We start from the raw sequence: 7,529 nt of genomic DNA on the forward strand, positions 1-7,529 counted from the left end.
CACGAAACTTATCGTTCTAACTAACGGATAAAGGAATTAATGTAGCCTTTTTGTCTACCGGTTTTGGGCTCGATGATGCCCATCTACAGGGCGATGTCCTGCTGATATTCATCGGTCCTGTAGATGTCGGTCGACAAAAAGTAATTTTAGTAGTTAGAAAGAACGTTAAAAGTCGTCTCCTGTAAAACGTCATGTGTTATTTGTATATTTAGACCAAGCCTTGATATATTTTTTTTTTCATAAGAAATATTTTTTTTATCTAAAAATTCTAATGCATTTTTTTAAAATTTTCAAATGTGATTAATTTCTGTACAACAACTTTTCTGTTATGGATTTTTAATTCAGATTTGAGCGAAACAGGAAGGCTAGAACAAATATCAATTTCTTCTTTTGTCACCTATCACCCCCCTCCCCCTCCTTCTTCGAAATTCCCATAAACCTGAAGTGGGAGATAAATAAAGTTTGAAATATTTTATGTCAATTTGACCAGAAAAATATATTGGAAAATGGGAGTTATATCATCTTGAATATTCTTGATTTAGTTGGTTTTATCGATAAAAAATAACATTTTGTGCTATGATATAGTATGCAATTTTGTTGCATACAAGCTTTCATACAATATATTCCAATTTATATGTTTTTCGCATTATTTTTTATAATCCCCCCCCCCCCCCCTCGCGATGTTCCAACCCCGAGAGACAAATGAAGGATTTGAAATTTGCTCCGGCTTAATTTTGATTATAATTTTGCATTCATTTTCATTATTAATTTAAATTTAAAATTTTAGTAATTTAAATTTGTATTCAAACCGGAGGTTCAATACCCCCGGTAAACTGAAATTATCAAATTCAGATTTTAACCTTATTTCAGAAACGCAATTAGTTTTTCACAGAGTGTCAAAGAAAAAACTTTTTTGTTTTTCAAAAATAAGCATCGCTAATATTTGCTTCAAGCTGGGACTCCCTGTTTTCATTTTAGCGAAAATTTGAAAAAAATATCCGAGATGTGGCCGTAATCACCGTTCTTTTGATGGCATGGGCTCGACTTTCCTTTATCTTGGTAATGGGTATTAAATGATAATCTGAAATTGTCAACGTTTTTAAAACGGTAATCTGCTAAGACGATGTACCTATGTCTAATTATTTGTTCAATAATCTAATAAAGTGTTGAAAGAATATAATTTTGAGGAAAATTTGCTGGCACCAATCTCCAACAAAGTTATAACGTTGCAAACAGAGTATTTACACTAGCATGCGTATGGTCAAAAGTATTGTTGATATTATTGAAAATATGATAGAAAAATAATAAAAAATTAATTTTTGAAGCGCAAGTTTTGTTTTATCGACAGTTTAAAACTCGATCGAAAACTTTTCTATCGATTTTGTATGTTTATTCAAAATAAACATTTATTAAAATCGGTTGAAAATTGAAGAAATTATGGTTATTTTTTTAAACAGTTATCTATTTTTGCCTTTTTTTTAATATATTTTGGTAGAGAAAGAATTTAACAGGCTAAATCTCACTCGCTCCAAGCTAAAATTTATCATTACCTTACCAGAAAGTAACATGCCAAATTTCAGCAAGATCTGACCATGCGGAGGGGATTCTTGAGTCTCAATCGTGAATGGGATTTCAAGGGGATTTCATTTTACGCATTGCGTTTTTAACATGTTCAGAGACATGGTATTCCGAATTTATCATTTTTTGTAACCAGTAACATCTCATTATTTGAAAGAAAGCGGATAATTTCCAACTTCTAGTACAGGTTGTTGTTTTGGCTTATGACAGTTCTTTATATCATTCATTTAAAAAGAAGATAGAGATCCATTGTTCTAATATCTTTCAAAGTTTGAATACGTATTTCACAAAATATTCGGAGCTTATTTTTCGAGCGGGAACTTTCCATTTGTCTCCCTCCATAAACTTAATGAAGTTACTAAACCTTAGTCGCCTCCCTCAAACCGTTGAATACCGTGCATCATCATCCATCAAGTGGAAAAGATGTAATCCAAATTGTTTTCAATTCGTCCTTTACAAACACTTTCCAAGCAACCCTTTCTTCAAAACCGGTCGGTGACGCAAAGCTTTGGAAAAACTTTTGCTGCCTTTCTCCAATTTTGAGGGAAGCTGGTTCCAAACTTTTCCGTTTTCAAGTCGACTTCCGAGAAAATCGATCCCACGCAACGGAAATGAATTTCTCATCTCATTTCCACTGTGCCGTGATCCTTAGCTCTTGCGGCGGTTGTTCCGTTATTGTATTTGAAGCTCCCATTCACCGGGAAGGCGTCTTCTATACTAGATCTTCTCTGTCCCACCCCCGCACCACATATACACATGATTTGGTTGTTGACGATGGGCTGAGGTTTTGGCGTTTGAATCCTTTCCTGTGCTTTATGAGCTAACGGGCCGTGTTCCGCTACATGGCGAACAATTACTGGCAACAAAAGGCGCACCAAGCCGGAAAATGTGCGCGTTAATACATATGGCGACTACAGGAGTCAATTTTCCCGAGTTTTTTTTCGTATTTTTTTCTCTTCATCCCAAGCAGCTACGCTTCGCCACACGCGATGCTTGATTATGTGTATCACTTCCCTTTCTTCGGTTATTATTTCCTATCTTTTCGGTGGATTTCTAGTGAATGGAATGAATAAAGAAACAGTAGAAAAGAAACAACTTTCCGGAAAAACCCCAAGACAGTATGTCGCTGTAAGAAAACAGGACCAACACATGAGTTTCCGGGCATGAGTTTGTGATTCTATGTTCATATGATTATAAATACTTTTACTTTTTTTTTCTGCCGGTGATCAGCTTAAACGCTCGCTGACGGTTGCCATCTGCAAGTATTTGAAATCCACAAAAGGTTATTTTATGAAACAAAACGTTCACGAACTTTGAAATAAACGACTGATTTTTGTACTACCCATTGATTAATCAAATGATCAGATTTATCAATTTAAAATTACCATTAAATATTGAACTTTAATTTACTCGAACAGAATTTTTTGAAATTTTTGTTCATTGTGAATCAAGATTTAACTCGTTGAATTTCAAAATTTATCGGTATTGATTTTTTTAAGTAATTGATGTGTTGAATTTTAAATTTAAAATTCTTGTTTTCATAAAAAAAATCGAATTAATAAAAAAAGTCGAAAATGAAAGATTTTTAATACATTTTTCTTCAATCTGGTAACTTTTTCCGATACACCCCTGTACGGCAGAGTTATACAATGACAAATGAAACCCACGATAGCACACAAAAAAAACCAGGTGGTTACTGAATAACGAGAAGACATTGTGACTTGCTTCGAGCAATTCTCAATAAAAATATAATGAACGGGTTTTCGGATGTAAAATTACAACTTTTTCCCTGCAAAACCAGCTTCCAAATTATGTTACGGTTGCGTAAACAAATACGGTGAAATTTTCTTTCCGTTGAACCAGCTTTATGTAATTCAATTCACAAAAATATTAATGCTCTTACAATTTTAAGCTTTCTGAAGCCACTTTATTGAATATTTTTTGTTTTGTCAACAGTGGCTCCAGTGAGCCTAAAATGATGTTTTAAAAATCAAGAATGAAGGATCAAGAGTCAATCGTCAAGATTGAGGAGTAAAAAGTCAAAAGACATGAATTATGAGTCAAGAGTCAAAAGATAAGAGTTAAATTTACGTTCCGTTTCACTAGCATTATTTAAGTCAATTGAAAAAAAAAAATTAATCCTCTTATATTTATGAGCTCTCTGGAGCCACTTTATTGATGATATTAGGTTTTGTCAACAGTGGCTCCAGAGAGCTTAAAAACTATTTTTAAACTCATGGTGAAAATTCAAAAGAAACGAGTCAAGAGTCCAGACGCAAGAGTTCATTTCTAAGCTCTCTGGAGCCACTTTATTGAAGATTTATTGATTCGTCAACAAAGGCCTCAGAGAGCTTTAAGCAATCTTTTTTTGAAGTCAAGAAAAAAGAGTCAAGAGTAAAGTGTCATGAGTTTATTATTGAGCTCTCTGGAGCCACTTTATTGAAATTTTTTTTTATAACAGTGGCTCCAGAGAGCTTAAAGTAATGGTTTTAAAGTCAAAATGAAAAGTCTAAAGACAAGAGTCAAGAGTCAAAAGACAAGAGTCAAGAGTCAAGAGTCAAGAGTCAAGAGTCAAGAGTCGAGAGTCAAGAGTCAAGAGTCAAGAGTCAAGAGTCAAGAGTCAAGAGTCAAGAGTCAAGAGTCAAGAGTCAAGAGTCAAGAGTCAAGAGTCAAGAGTCAAGAGTCAAGAGTCAAGAGTCAAGAGTCAAGAGTCAAGAGTCAAGAGTCAAGAGTCAAGAGTCAAGAGTCAAGAGTCAAGAGTCAAGAATCAAGAGTCAAAAGTCAAGAGTCAAGTGTCAAGAGTCAAGAGTCGAGAGTCAAGAGTCAAGAGTCAAGAGTCAAGGGTAAAGAGTCAAGAGACAAGAGACAAGAGTCAAGAGTCAAGAGTCTAGAGTCAAGAGTCAAAAGAGTCAAGAGTCAAGAGTCAAGAGTCAAGAGTCAAGAGTCAAGAGCCAAGAGTCAAGAGTCAAGAGTCAATAGTCAAGAGTCAAGAGTCAAGAGTCAAGAGTCAAGAGTCAAGAGTCAAGAGTCAAGAGTCAAGAGTCAAGAGTCAAGAGTCAAAAGTCAAGTATCAAGAGTCAAGAGTCAAGAGTCAAGAGTCAATAGTTAAGATTGAAGAGTGAAGGTCAGAAATTGAGAGGCAAGAGTCAAGAGTCAAGAGTCAAGAGTCAAGAGTCAAGAGTCAAGAGTCAAGAGTCAAGAGTCAAGAGTCAAGAGTCAAGAGTCAGAGTCAAGAGTCAAGAGTCAAGAGTCAAGAGTCAAGAGTCAAGAGTCAAGAGTCAAGAGTCAAGAGTCAAGAGTAGAAGGTCAGAGTCAAGAGTCAAGAGTCAAGAGTCAAGAGTCAGAGGTCAAGAGTCAAGAGTCAAGAGTCAAGAGTCAAGAGTCAAGAGTCAAGAGTCAAGAGTCAAGAGTCAAGAGTCAAGAGTCAAGAGTCAAGAGTCAAGAGTCAAGAGTCAAGAGTCAAGAGTCAAGAGTCAAGAGTTCAAGAGTCAAGAGTCAAGAGTCAAGAGTCAAGAGTCAAGAGTCAAGAGTCAAGAGTCAAGAGTCAAGAGTCAAGAGTCAAGAGTCAAGAGTCAAGAGTCAAGAGTCAAGAGTCAAGAGTCAAGAGTCAAGAGTCAAGAGTCAGAGTCAAGAGTCAAGAGTCAAGAGTCAAGAGTCAAGAGTCAAGAGTCAAGAGTCAAGAGTCAGAGATCAAGAGTCAAGAGTCAAGATTCAAGAGTCAAGAGTCAAGAGTCAAGAGTCAAGAGTCAAGAGTCAAGAGTCAAGAGTCAGAGTCAAGAGTCAAGAGTCAAGAGTCAAGAGTCAAGAGTCAAGAGTCAAGAGTCAAGAGATCAAGAGTCAAGAGTCAAGAGTCAAGAGTCAAGAGTCAAGAGTCAAGAGTCAAGAGTCAAGAGTCAGGTCAGATCAAGAGTCAGAGTCAAGAGTCAAGAGTCAAGAGTCAAGAGTCAAGAGTCAAGAGTCAAGAGTCAAGAGTCAAGAGTCAAGAGTCAAGAGTCAAGAGTCAAGAGTCAAGAGGTCAAGAGTCAGAGTCAAGAGTCAAGAGTCAAGAGTCAAGGAGTCAAGAGTCAAGAGTCAAGAGTCAAGAGTCAAGAGTAGATCAAGAGTCAAGAGTCAAGAGTTCAAGAAGTCAAGAGTCAAGAGTCAAGAGTCAAGAGGTCAAGAGTCAATAGTAAGATTGAAGAGTGAAGGTCAGAAATTGAGAGGCAAGAGTCAAGATTCAAGAGTCAAGAGTCAAGAGTCAAGAGTCAAGAGTCAAGAGTCAAGAGTCAAGAGTCAAGAGTCAAGAGTCAGAGTCAAGAGTCAAGAGTCAAGAGTCAAGAGTCAAGAGTCAAGAGTCAAGAGTCAAGAGTCAAGAGTCAAGAGTCAAGAGTCAAGAGTCAAGAGTCAAGAGTAAGAGTCAAGAGTCAAGAGTCAAGAGTCAAGAGTCAAGAGTCAAGAGTCAAGAGCCAAGAGTGTCAAGAGTCAAGAGTCAAGAGTCAAGAGTCAAGAGTCAAGAGTCAAGAGTCAAGAGGTCAAGAGTCAAGTCAAGAGTCAAGAGTCAAGAGTCAAGAGTCAAGAGTCAAGAGTCAGAGTCAAGAGTCAAGAGTCAAGAGTCAGAGTCAAGAGTCAAGAGTCAAGAGTCAAGAGTCAAGAGTCAGAGAAGCGAAGAGTCAAGAGTCAAGAGTCAAGTCAGAGTCAAGGAGTCAAGAGTCAAGAGTCAAGAGTCAGAGTCAGAGTCAAGAGTCAAGAGTCAAAGTCAGAGATCAAGAGTCAAGAGTCAAGAGTCAAGAGTCAAGAGTCAAGAGTCAAGAGATCAAGAGTCAAGAGTCAAGAGTCAAGAGTCAAGAGTCAAGAGTCAAGAGTCAAGAGTCAAGAGTCAAGAGTCAAGAGTCAAAGAGTCAAGAGTCAAGAGTCAAGATCAAGAGTCAAGAGTCAAGAGTCAAGAGTCAAGAGTCAAGAGTCAAGAGTCAAGAGTCAAGAGTCAAGAGTCAAGAGTCAAGAGTCAAGAGTCAAGAGTCAAGAGAAGAGTCAAGAGTCAAGAGTCAAGAGTCAAGAGTCAAGAGTTAAGATTGAAGAGTGAAGGTCAAGAGTAATGAGAGCAAGAGTCCAAGAGTGTCAAGAGTCAAGAGTCAAGAGTCAAGAGTCAAGAGTCAAGAGTCAAGAGTTCAAGAGTCAAGAGTCAAGAGTCAGAGTCAAGAGTCAATGTCAAGAGATCAAGAGTCAAGAGTCAAGAGTCAAGAGTCAAGAGTCAAGAGTCAAGCAGTCAAGAGTCAAGAAGTCAAGTATCAAGAGTCAAGAGTCAAGAGTCACTAGTCAAGAGTCAAGAGTCAACGAGTCAAGAGTCAAGAGTCAGAGAGTCAAGTCAGTCAAGAGTCAAGAGTCAAGCAAGTCAAGAGTCAAGAGTCAAGAGTCAAGAGTCAAGAGTCAAGAGTCAAGAGTCAAGAGTCAAGAGCAAGAGTCAAGAGTCAAGAGTCAAGAGTCAAGAGTCTAGAGTCAAGAGTCAAGAGTAAGAGTCAAGATCAAGAGTCAAGAGTCAGAGTCAAGAGTCAAGAGTCAAGAGTCAAGAGTCCAGTCAGAGTCAAGAGTCAAGCGTCAAGAGTCAGAGTCAAGAGTCAAGAGTCAAGAGTCAAGAGTCAAGAGTCAAGAGTCAAGAGTCAAGAGTCAAGAGTCAAGAGTCAAGAGTCAAGAGTCAAGAGTCAAGAGTCAAGAGTCAAGAGTCAAGAGTCAAGAGTCAAGAGTCAAGAGTCAAGAGTCAGAGTCAAGAGTCAAGAGTCAAGAGTCAAGAGTCAAGAGTTCAGAGTCAACGAGTCAAGAGTCAAGAGTCAAGAGTCAATGAGAAGTCAAGAGTCAAGCAGTCAAGAGTCAAGAGTCAAGAGTCAAGAGTCAAGAGGTCAAGAGTCAAGAGTCAAGAGTCAAGAGTCAAGAGTCAAGAGTCAAGAGTCAAGAGTCAGAGTCAAGAGTCAAGAGTCAAG

This window comes from Uranotaenia lowii, chromosome 3, assembly GCF_029784155.1.
Source record: "Uranotaenia lowii strain MFRU-FL chromosome 3, ASM2978415v1, whole genome shotgun sequence".
Taxonomy (NCBI): Eukaryota; Metazoa; Arthropoda; class Insecta; order Diptera; family Culicidae; genus Uranotaenia; species Uranotaenia lowii.